This window comes from Canis lupus, chromosome 28, assembly GCF_048164855.1.
Source record: "Canis lupus baileyi chromosome 28, mCanLup2.hap1, whole genome shotgun sequence".
In the NCBI taxonomy this organism is placed as follows: Eukaryota; Metazoa; Chordata; class Mammalia; order Carnivora; family Canidae; genus Canis; species Canis lupus.
The window spans coordinates 31,924,432-31,937,845 of record NC_132865.1 but is presented as its reverse complement, the minus strand read 5'-3'; positions in this window follow the sequence as shown (position 1 = coordinate 31,937,845).

Below are 13,414 nucleotides of genomic sequence, written 5' to 3'. Positions count from 1 at the left end.
GTATTGGGACCTGCGTTATTCTTATGAACCAACTTCATAAGCTTGTTGTGAAGATTAAATAAAATTATACCTCTAAAGGGCTTAGCACGTTACCAGGTACCCCGTAATCATCCCATGCATGTTGGCAGTCTTGAGTATTTCTTTAGAAGTTTCTCTAAGATGCTATCTTTATAAATATGAGATACATATATATATATATACATATATATGTATATATATTTTAAAATTGGAATGTGGGCAGCAAAATGTGAGAATCTGCTGGGAGGGGGCTGGATTTTATGGGCTGGCAAACAAGATGCAGTGTTTCGGAGGAACAGAGAGGGTTGAAGTGTACTCCTTGTTGTTAAAGAATAGTCTAGAATACTGCATAAGCTACTGGATTAAAAGAGAAGATCAAGCATTCCAGGAGGTTAGTGTACATTGAACGCCTGTTCTGTCCCATTACTTCATTTAATCCTCTGACCTAATTTATGACATCATTAATAATGTTTTTTTCATTTTCAGGCAGGGCAGGCAGGGCTTGGTGTGCTTAACAGGCTTGTGAGATACTCTGTTAGTAAGTGATGGAAACTCTTCAAACACACAGAGTAGTAATTGCCCTTTGAATCACAAAGTAACAATCGAAGATCCGCCACCTAGTGGCTGTCTACCCAAATTGCAGGTTTGTTTATTTGAAGATCGAACACCTTCAACATTCAGTTTGGGCACAAAAAGCTAAGGTTCTGAAGTCCATTAGGAGAAATTGTCTCAATATTTGTCAGCATACCAACCAACCAGTTTGACCAGGATCCCAGCATGTGATATTAGATGTAACGTTGTTTGGTCTTCAGAAAAATTTGAGCTTGGACTTGATCACATTTGTCATCTTGGACACGTTTCTTAGACTCTATGAGTGAGCATGAGTATGAAGATCCATACTTTTCAAATTTCTTTATGCATTGGAAATAATACGTAGCCAAATAATTTAGCACAATTCCTGGCTTGTACTAGAGGCTCAGTGAATGACAATGCACTTGCTTCAGGCACTTACTTAACTTCCCTAAAAGCAGCTACTGAGAGAGAAGGAGGAGTAGGAGGGACAGGGAGAGGAATAAGGGGAGGGGGAGAGGAGAGGGGAGGGAAATGATTTGCAGCAGGGAAAGGACCACAGAAACCAAAACCAGAGAGATAAGAAGTTAATAAATGGTCGGAGTTCCTAAGTGTTTATTCCTAGACGTGAAAGTGTGTTTAAGTGATTTTATGAGGGTAATTTTGGCTTAATTTCCTTCTTGACTAAAGGAGGTATTTAGTATGGACTAAAACACTGAAAGTGAAATGTCCCCCACTGGATTAGCAGTAACAACAATGGCAAAATAGTAATATAATATACATTAGAATATATAATGATATAATAAATGTGTCTCTCTATTTTAAAGGTGAGGACTCAGTAAGGTAAGATTAAAAAGTAAAACGCTTGGCCAATGAAGGTTGCTCTGAAATGTGAGTTCTCTTCTTCGTTGCTGCAGGCACAGCCTCTCAAAATTTCTACGAAGTGTCACTCACCTGCCACAACCTTTAAATAGGCCACTGAATTATAATTTGGAAATCGTAGCTTTTCTCTCTCTGGCAGAACGTTGAGAATTTTCTGTGAAATGAATTGATTGTTTGCTTTCACAGAGGATTAAAACAGAGTTATTTTCTTAGTGATTGTGGGCTTCATTTGAAAGGCACACAAGTTTTGTGACCTATACTGAAATATGGGAGCATTTAGATTGCATTTCTTGATTTACTTAGTTTACTTGCAATTCAGTTCGAAAATTAACTGTGATTGTTGTTTTTGTCTTTGATATCTGTCTTTGACTCCTTAAGTTTTTGTTATCTGAGTTGTTGCTGTTTTGATCAGTCTGATATTTTACAGTGAAATGAATACAGTAAAATGTACGGGTAACTGACTCATTTGAAAATTCAGTTTAATGGCAGGATAATAAATACTTCCTTACCTTCTCTCCTAGGAAATTTTAGCATGCCTGCAGCATCTAAACCCCGGAGGCCAACCCTGAATTGTCAACTGTTAAATTTTCCACCCTCAGCTCTTCTAGAAGATTTCATGACAACAGAAAAGAGAGCTTTTATTGAGAATGACAGGCGTTGATCTCACATGAGTCATTGCAAGCATACCTTTTTACCCCTACTCAGGCATTTCTTACAACATGTAAACAATAAAGCAAGAAGCAATCCAAACTCTTTCTTCTTCAAGTGAAATTAAGTTGATAGTGGCATCCAAATCATCATCTTTATCTCATTGTCTCTATCATCAACATCTACTAAGCCAATAACCATTATAGGAGTTGCACTGCAAAATGGCAACCATGCAGAGTCTGAACCTGCATTCTTCTACTCGGAAAGATGTATTTGAATGCATGGTCACAGAATAGAGATATTCAAAGCACCAATGAACAGACACAGGTGTTGACATCTCTGGGAATATACACAGCAGGAGGCATTTCCTAGGTTCACGTCAACCTGCGACTATGGAAAGATCCCTCCTTCATAGGCAGCTCTTGAAATTCTTCCCTATTTCCCAGCTCAAATAACCCTTCTTCTAAAAAGTTTCATATGATTCTTTAGGCACAATTAATTGTCCCCTTCTCCAAATTCTGTAGTGTTTATCCAAGTCTGTCTGATATCAGACTGAGGGGTGTCTTTCTTGTGTATCCACCACAGGCAACAGAGTGTTGCACAAAGTAGTTATGGGAAATAAATGATCTTTCTTTTCCCCCTACCCACCTTCTCTTGCCTTTTTCCTCTCTCTCTCTCTCTCTCTTTTCTCATTCTTCTCTTTCTGTCTTTATGCAGATTCCCCAGTGCTCCTTTATCCTGAGTGAGTGAACTTTTTCAAATTTCCTCTTCCTTTGTCACTGCTTGCTTCCCTCATGATTTCTTTAGAGCATCTTCCATGGGAGAAACTGCAGTAGAGAAGTAATATTCATTTACATATCTCCTGGTCTCAAAAGGCCAATTTTCATATCTGAAACCTCTCTGTAGGTGTTCTACCTACTTTTCTCTTCTTGGTCCAACTCCACTGGGGATTGATTGAATTTCACCCAAGATATTTAAAAAATAAATAAGATATGCATAGTCCTCCACATTCAATAACTGCTTTTTATTAGAGTAGAAGTATAAGTTCAAAATGTTGCAATACTCTGTTATAAACTACAAAAACAAGGTGTGTTTGATAGAACTTGTGTGGTTAATTCAATGGAGGTAGGATTATATTTTCAACAAACAGTGCTGAAACAGTTGGATATTCATACATAAAAAATGATCTTTTATCCATACATCATACCCTATATAAAGACTAATTCAAAATGCGTTGGACACTACCTATATGTAAAATCTAAAGCCATAAGTATATATGTAAAAATAAATATCTGGTAAAGAAATTATATCCAGAATATATAAAGACCTCTCAAAACTTAATTATAAGAGAACAAAAAGCAATTTAAAACTAGGCAGGGGTACATGGGTGGCTCAGTTGGTTAGGTATCTAACTCTTGGTTTTGGCTTGGGTGGTGATCTCAGGGTCCTGAGATCGAGCACTATAATTCAGGCTCCACATTGAGCAGAGGTCTGCCTAAGGTTCTCTCTCTCTCTCTGTCTCTCTCTCTCTCTGCCCCTAGTAACCCCCCTGTTGTGCACACAGGCATTCATGCATGTGGTTTCTCTGTCTCTAAAATGAATGAATGAATAAGTAAATAAATAAAACTTTAAAAGAAACTGGGCAAAAGATTTGGACACTTGACAAACAAAGACATACAGACAACAAATAAACATGTGACTCTCGTTAGTCATTACAGAAATGTAAGAGACTATAATGAGATCTTACTTGACATTCACCAGGATGACACTAATCACAGAGACAATGAAAAAATCATTGGACAGAATGTGGAGGACTCAGAATTCTGAGATATTGCTGGTGGGAATGTAAAATGGTGCAACCTCTTTTTCAAAACTATTTGGGAATTTCTTAAAAAGCTAAGCATGTACTTACCATATGACTCAGCCATTCCACACCAAAGTATTTGCCCAAGAGAAATGAAAGCAATATGTCCACCCAATGACTGGCACAAGAAAGTTCAGAGCAGTTTCATGCTAAGAGTCCTGGACTGGAAATAATCCACATGTCCCTCAGCAGGTGAAGGAATAAACAAATCATGGTTTACCCAAACCATGGAATATTATTCAGCCATGAAAAGGACAAGAATATTGACAACAAAATAATTATGATTAGTAAAAGTAGCCAGACAAAAAAGAGTGTATACTGCACGTTTCCAATTATATAAAGTTCTAGTAAATGCAAACAAATGTAGAGTTGCAGAAAGCACAGCAGTGGTTGCCTGGGAGTGGTGGAAGGCTAGGAGGGAGAGATAATGGGGAAGCAGGAGAGTGAAAGATATGTTCATTATCTTAGATTTGATGATAGTTTCAAGGATGTTTACATGTGTCCCAATATCGGATTGTACACTTTAAATAGGTGTGGTTTATTTAATGCCTATCCATCTGATCTATCAACTTTATAATTTAAATTCCAGTATAGTTAACATACAGTGTTATATTAGTTTCAGGTGTACAATATAGTGGTTCAGCACTTTCACACATCACTCAGAGCTCATCACAATGAGTATACGCTTAATTCCTTTCACCTCTTTCATCCATTCCACCACCAACCTCCCCTCTGGTTAACCACCAGTTTGTTCTCTATAGTAGAGTTCAGAGTCTGTTTTTTGGTTTGTCTCATTTTTGCTTTGTTCATTTGTTTTGTTTCTTAAGTTCCACATATGAGCAAAATCGCATGGTATTTGCCTTTCTCTGACTGGTGTATTTCACTAAGCATTATATTCTCTAACTCTATCCATGTCATTGCAAATAGCAAGAGTTCACTCTTTTTTATGGCTGAATAATATTCCAAAGTGTATATATACAGCATCTTCTTTATCCATTCATCTATCAATGGATACTTGAGCTGCTATTGTAAATAGTGCTGCAGTAAACATAGGGGTGTGTATATCTTTTCAAATTAGTGTTTTCATATTCTTTGAGTAAGTACTCAGTAGTGGAATTACTAGATCATAGGGTAGCTCTGTTTTTTAATTTTTTGAGGAACCTTCCGAGTGTTTCCCACAGTGGCTATATAAGTTTGCATTCCCACCAACAGTGCAAGACAGTTCCTTTTTTCTCCACATCTTCACCAACACTTACTGTTTTTTGTGAAACATTTGCTTTAAATCATGAGGGATGAATGAAAGTTTGCAGGGTGGATCGGATTGGAGTCAAATATGGGAAAGTGAGCTTGGTTTTTCTAGGGAAAAAGAGGGGTATGGTTCATAGGGGATGTTTCATAGGCTGTTGTGTGCTGGGAACAGTACAAAGAGGCTGGAAAGGAAGACAAGAACTAGGTTCACTTGTCATCAGGACTTTGAGCAGTTAAGAGACTACTGCAGGGATTCAAGCAGGGTGTGAAATGGCCATATCTGAAGATTAGGAATATAAGGATAGTGAAGGCCTGAGTAAGAGTAATGAGGTGAGAGGGGAGAAAACAGACATGAGTGAGCTTGTCTGGGTAGAACTGATGGGACCGTTGAGAGTGGATAGCCCTTTGGGTTGGGCAGCTGAGGGAAAGGAAAGAATCTGGGATAACTTTTGGGCTCTGGTGAATGGTGAAAAAAATAAGCAAGATAGGTAAGGAAAGGGGAGAAGTTTGGGGAATTCCACAATTTGGGGTGCACGTGCAACTACCAGATAGAAATATCTACTAGTTAATGGAAGACTAGAATATAAAAGCTAGGAGAGCTTGGTGCATTACACACAGGAAGATAAGTGATGAAGAATACAAGACACAGGGGAAAAGTAATGGTAGAGTGATGAACCTGCCATCATTTCAGCAATACAGTGGAGCCACCAAAGAACTTACTCTTACTCCTCCATTCCCCAGGATGTAGGCTTTGGGATTTTATTGTGGAAAGGGAGATCATAATTATTCTCTTCATCATCCTTTTCCTCTCTTTCTTATTCTATTCCTAGAGAGTGACATTTTGCATGGTCAGATCTGGGAAGTCTATTTTAGGTTGAGTGATAGCTGATGTGGATAGTGAAATGAATCAAGGAGTAAAGACCAGGGGTAAAGAGATGCCTAAAGTGTCCTACTTGAACAGGAAACAGACAGAGATGAGTGGAATATGGCAGGTGTGTCCATGAAGGATGCTGAGACCTAAGAGCAGACAGAGAACAGGGGTAGGTGAACAAATTTATGGGGAGACCCATATTAATGCCCATCTTGATCCATTTGAGAACGAGCTCTTTAAGGCTCTTCCCCACAGCTGGTGCCCAACAATGGCTTTTGTACTGATGGAGGAATTAATAGTAGGCACTCAATACATGTCTATTAAAGGTTATAATTTAAATGGGCTGGAAATTAGCTGGGGTAGAGTGGGAAGAGAGCATTTACTGGTGCAGAATCAGTTTTCTCTTTTGCTACGTCACATTTATTATTATCCTTAAGTTTCTATTGTTTTGCTTAGTTCCAGGGTTCTTGCTCACATTTAGAATGGCTTCCTATGCTCCAAATCTCCTCCTTATGGCACGACCCAGGAATTCTCTTGTTCTTTGTCTCCTCTTTCAAGCTGCCTCACCTGCTTGGATTTTTGGTGGACATCCCAGCCTGCTTGTGAGAGAGGATACAGTCTCCCCAGCTTACTGTTTCCTTCCTGATACTGATGATAGGCACATCAACCATTTGTGTTTTTAGGTTTTTGTTGTGAATCACTATGGTGACCTTACAAAGGTTCGCAAAAATATAAATGGTGAGAATGATACCAAAGTTACCAAACCCCACACAATATTCATGTGCTTGTCTTATCCTATTCTTGTACTCGCTTGTGTCTTGTATTTCTTACCTTTAAAACAAGGCTTAATTTTAAGAAGATTCAAAGAGATTATATTAATAAATGCCCTGCCCTCGCCTAGCCTAGGGTAGGCCAATTAGACTGCTAATTGCCCTTAGACTAGATGACACCTGCCCAGAATATGTCTTCAGAACCCCAAGCACAAATGATTACCCATTTCTACTTTTTAAAAGTCCTAAACTACTCACCTTATTTTTTGCACTGCAAAGATAATATTGGGTACATTTACGTGTAGGCACAACCTGCACTCACTCGTAATTGGAAGAAAACTGCCCATATAACTTTATATGGTTTGTTCTACTTAGCGTTATAAATATTTTGCTGCACTACCAAATAATTTGGAACATGTGACTCTAGTGGCTACAAAGCATCCCACCATATGGATTTACTATAAATTTAACTACTCTTGGATATCTAAATTTGTTCCAATTATTCAATCTTATAAAGAATACCTCAATGCAATCTTTGTATACCTTAGCCCCATTTCCGATTATGAATTTCAGTTAAGTATCTTGAAGTGGAATTTCTTAGGCGAATAGTTAAGTATCATTTTTTAGTACATGTACAAAATTGCTGTTCTGAAAAGTTACAATTAACTTAAAGGAGTTTCTAACACAATCACCTTTGCCTTCTTCAAATCCTGGTGAGCTCTCTTTTGAGGCTTTATCAGGTATCCAGACATGAATTCTAGAAACAACAAGGATCAGGAGGTAAAAAAGTCAGTCCGTGGGTTTCAGTCAAGAATACGTTTCCAAGAACTTCTATAGCTACAACTTAAAAGTCTGATCCTTTTAGTATTTTCTATTTTGGAAAATTGCAGAATGGTTTAAGAAGTCTTATACAATCTTTCCCGACCATCCCCAAATGTTAACATATTACATAATGAACCATTAGTGCCCCACCCAGGAAATTAATATTTGTACAATACTATCAACTCATTTAAAAGCCTTATTCAAATGCTTCAAATTGTCCTGATGACGTTCTTTTTCCTTTATTTTTAACAATTTTATTTATTTATTCATGAAAGACACATAGAGAAAGGCAGAGACACAGGCACAGGGAGAAGCAGGCTCCCACAGGGATCCCAGGACCTCGGGATCACAACTCGAGCCAAAGGCAGATGCTCAACCACTGAATTTTCTTTTTCTAATCCAGGATCCAATCCAGGATCCACATCCCTTTCTCCTTATTACTCTCCAATCTGGGGAAGATTAGGCCTCTGTTTTTTTTGTTTGTTTGTTTGTTTTGTTTTTTGTTTGTTTTGTTTTTTATTTAATTTGACTTAAAAAAATTGTATTAGCCAGGCATTTTGCAAGGTGTTCCTTAATTTGTGTGTGTGTGATATTTCCTCATGACTAAAATCAGAGTGTGTATTTTTAGTAGGAATGCCACAGAAGTGACATTGTTCCCTTTTCATTGCATCTTTTCAGAAGGCATAGGATATTGATACATCTCTATCAGTTATTAGTGGTATAGTTAACTTTAATCATTTATTTAAGATGATGTCTGCCAGGTTTCTCTACTGTAGACTTACTATTTTATACTTTGTCATTAGCAAGACTCCTGCAGAGAGATACTTTGAATCTTATCCTTTAAATTTTCAATTTTTTTTGTGTTATTATGAATATATTATATCAGTACAATGGTATATGTTTGTAACTTATAATTTCTCTATATGCATACTTAGTTATATGTATATAATTTATGAACAATGTACCCATAGACATACTTAGGGGAAATGCTCAAGTATTTTTTTATTGATGGGATTACCAGACCAAAAATATTTTGGAAACCACTGTTCTGGCTTAATTCATGGCCTTTCCTTATGCTTAAAGCATGACTTCCCCACTGTTTCCTTTCTTTTTCCTTAAGATTTTATTTATTTGAGAGAGAGAGAGAGAGAGAGAGTAATGGGGAGTGAGGAGAAGAGGGAGAGAGAAGGAAAAAGAATCCCATGCAGATTCCGAACCCAGCATGGAACTCTACCTGGAGCTTGATCCCACAACCCTGAGATCATGATCCCAGCTGAAACCAAGAGTAGGTTGCTCAACCGACTGAGCAATCCAAGCACCTCGACCCCACTGTTTCTTACACAAAATAGTCTATGGCTAATTCTATCTTATTATAACTCTTCCCTTATCCAGATTTTATGCCCTCTGAGAAACGTACATATTTGTAACATTCTACCTTATCCATTTGCTAGTTTCTAAAGCACTCTCCATTTATTCCCATGCTTACTTACCTAGATTTTAAAGTAGTCAGAGTTTACCTTGTATATGTTATATATGTTATATTGTATATGCTATATTACATATGCTGTGTTTTTATTAGGCCATGTCCTCTGAAGCTAGTGTCTGCACTTGGTTTATTTCTGTATCTTCCATAATATGAACATAATGCCATGCACATTAAAAGCTCTCAATTAGGTTTTGTTTATTGACTGAGTGAGAGGATAAACATCTGGTACAGTGTCTGCACAGTGAGAAAACACAATTATTTCGGTTCAGTGACTGTTGGGTGGCTAACCATGTTACCATTTCCAACTTCTTTCTAGCCAACTTCCAGTCAGTGTGCTGCGCACATCATGTAATTTTAAGGAATGAAAGGGAAGGGGAAGTCTGATGTGCAGTTCTGGGGAAAGCTTTTGTTTTTCTCATTTAGCTGCTGAAATTGTGCTTTCTTTGCCTTGAGTGTAGAGATGATGGCTGGGCTGCAGCAGCCTTCTTATGCCCGTGAAGGATAGATCCAAGTAGCTGCACTGTTCCTTACATTTTTAAACTGAAGAAGCAAAATCGAGAGCCATTCATTTCTGAATATCTTGCTATATAAGAATACAAATAGTTGCATTCCTCCTACCTATTAGCTAAAATATTCCTGACTTATAGTCCAAAAGACCAGAAAAGCAAGAACTGCCCTTTAATCTATTCGGAGAAGCTTCATTGAGAAGGGAGATTTCATGATCATTTTTTTTAACAGGAGAAATTACTTGAGATATTTGTATAAGAAGGAATGGGAACTCCCATGATATGGTGCTAACTTGTATGCTGTCTGGAGGTGGAGATAGATAAGCAATATCAAGGGAGCTCATTTCTAGGCTGTGCCAATAGATGAGGCATGGGAAGATATGAGGACAGTGATATACACCATTAGGGCTTCGAGAGTTGGAAGCATGAAGGCCCAGTTCATATGGGACAGAGAAACATGGGATTTAGGTAAAGATAATGCAGTGGGCAGATCAGAAGCAGAGGTATTATAGAGACAAAAAGAAGAAAAAACTCCAGAAACCACCAGAGATGTCGTGAAATGTGGGGCATTTGGGACATAGTTCATGGGGTCAAAAAGTTGGAATTCGAACCTCCTTTCTGCTGCATAGCAGCTGAATGAGCTGGCCATTCATGCTCTTTGTGAAGCCCAGTTTCCTCCCTATCTGAAAATAAAAGAGATTTTATTATCTTTTGTGAGGCATACACCTCAAGAGGGATATGAGATGATTTCTGCAATGGAAGACCAAACTGTAGCCCAACGACAGAGTGATTTTATGCTACACGTTGTTCATTAGTACGGACGAGAATTCTTGAAGATGTATTTTCCCTTTCCTGGAGGCTCCACCAAGACAAGGGATGGCTTCTCATACAAGGTGCACCTCCGATCTTGGGTTCTTTTGTGTTCTAGGGTTTCAACAGTGCTGAATAAAGACCTCTGGTTTTTGCTTGGCTTCAGAGACAATTATCATATGCTCTCACTCCTATGTGGAATTTAAGAAACAAAACAGGATCATAGGGTAGAGAGGAAAAAAATAAAACAAGACAGAATCAGAGACGGAGACAAACCAAAAGAGACTCTTAAACATAGGAAGCAAACTGAGGGTCACTGGAGGGAAGGGAGATGGGAGAATGGGTAACTGGGTGATGAGCATCAGGGAGGGCCCGCGATGTGATGAGCACTGGATGTTGTGTGCAACTGATGAATCACTGACCTCTACCTCTGAAACCAATAGTACAATATATGTTAATCAGTTTAAATAAAAATTTTTGAAAATTAAAAAAAAATTAAAGCCAGAAGCAGTGATAGGAAAGTCCATTTCAAATAATCTTAGCAGTTTAAACCCCTGATAGTTTTCAAGCCCATAGTAGTTGATGAATGTTACATTTTGGTCTTTTCACCTTTTTAATTTGGGGAACCTTGTGTAACATGCTATTTTTGGTTCCAGCGTGTTCACTAGTAGGGGTTACTACTCAAAGCCAAACCGATTCAGCCAAAAGCACTAAAAATACTCTTGGTTTCTGCCAGTCAATTTTCCTTTATTTTCACAATTAGTGGTTCTGCCTGGAAACTGCCTGCCAACATGCAAATCTCGTCCAAGGGCTGATGGAAATTTGAGAATGTGCTAAGCTGTGTAAGGTTTAAGAGCAACATTATTCATTCACGATTTGAAATATTTAAACAAATGTAAATCAAAAAAAAAAAAGGATGAAATCTCATTATAAGAAATGAATGGCCTCTTTCCACTCTTTCTACAATATAGTCTTGATACCCATTTACTTGCCATTTGTAATATTAATATTATCGTAGTGAAATAAATCACATCCTTCACTTTTACATTTTTAATTACATTTTACTGCAATTGTTCTTTTGTTTATAGTTAACTAATAAAATATTTATTACATCTTACATATATGATAGTGTTTCTGTATTTTAATCAGATTTTACACATAATCTTTTCTCCCTCTTTTAGTATCTTTTTTTATGACCCTACGCACCACAGGATGTTGTTTTGTGGAAAACCTCATTATTTTTTAATGCATGGCTATTTATTAATGTATTGTGTATATAACACACTATGCATTTCTTTGAATTGATGAATACATTTACATCCACTTGAGAATAAAAATTCCCTTAAGGGCCAATCTCACATTTCTCTCGCTATGTTGCCAGAAGCCTATACTGATTATTTTTCTTGTTTTGTTGAGGAGCAGAGAGTGAAAGGGGGAGAAAAGGACAGAGAAAAAAGAGAGATACAATGAGCAGTATTTTAAAATTTCATTTTCTCGGAAACCTTTCTCCTGAGGTAAAAAATTAATGCCTCATTGCAAAATGGAATTTTCAGAGCATGCAAATTAATTTACCCTTTGCAAAATCTTATATTTGATATGCATTTTATGTTGAACACTTGACCTGCTGTTTCTCCAGTTATTTTCCATTGTATTTGTTGAATTACCTCCTCTATTGCTCCACAATGTTGCACTTAGAGGATTAGATATTAATTGAATGATGAGTGAAGAATACAGTTAACTATAGTGGCAGGTACCACTGAATACAATTTTACAGCTATACAAAACAAAAGGCTTTTCCTCCTTTCAAATCCTGCTACTAACCATTAGCCCCACTCCCCAAAAGTCAGAGAGTCTTTGCAAAAGCGAGAGTTATCAAGAAAAACAATGTCTCTTTCTCAGGTTAATTCATCCACTGTTTGCAGCATTTGAAAATTTTTCTGGGTTTTGCTAGGGGTGGGGGCTGGCCATGCATCTTGATAGGCATTCTGTCCCATGACCTTTGTGACCTTTTAGGGACATCAGTCTGGGCTCTTTTTTGGAATAGCACAGAACAGTTTAGCATAGATGGCTGGGAAGACCAATGACCGTAGCAGACTTATTTACTCTAGTGAGCGTGAGCTAGGTTTAGGTGGAAGACTAGTAAAAAAGAGGTGGGGAGGAATTTTTCTTCCCTTCTCTAGGGAGAGTGGTTTTGGATGCTGCAGAGAAAGCATAGTACAGACAGATAAATGTCCCTAGGTTATTTCTTCCCCACTGGTGTAGTTTGTGTGACATCCTCAATTAACCGCACACTCACAGGAATACTAGAAATATTTGTGTGACAACTCCCTATTTTTTAAATGCCTCTCTCTTTCCAAGAAATATATTTAATTTTCATATGGTATAAAGATGGTGCTGAGCAGGAAATTTATTGTGACCTCCAATTTCAATAAGTGAATGTGTCAATTGTGACTGTGCATTCAGCAAATAGGAATACGAAATGCTTTCTAAGACAGATATACTAGAGAAAGTATTACCATCCAGTAATGCTTTCAGGGAGCATTAGATGTCAGGGAGACACGAGATCAGGGAGACATGAGATGTACTCATCATGTGCCATGTGGGCTGGACACAGGATCGCTTTGGCAATTAGGGACATACTGGATACTCTCTTGCAACCTGTGGGGTATAATTCCTGGGGCAGTCAGGCTTCCGTGGCTTTCTAGGCATTCTATTGATGTATCCCTGGCTCAGAGATGCTCTCAGAGGTCTGTATGGATAAGACATTGTGAACTCTGGGACCTAAACCAATAGAGAAGGTTTTGTTGTTGTTTGTTTGTTTGTTTGTTTGTTTTTTGAATGAATGACTAAGAAATATATTTAAGGATAAAAAGAGTTTGCATAAAGCATTCAGCAAATAAGGCTGTGAATCACATGATA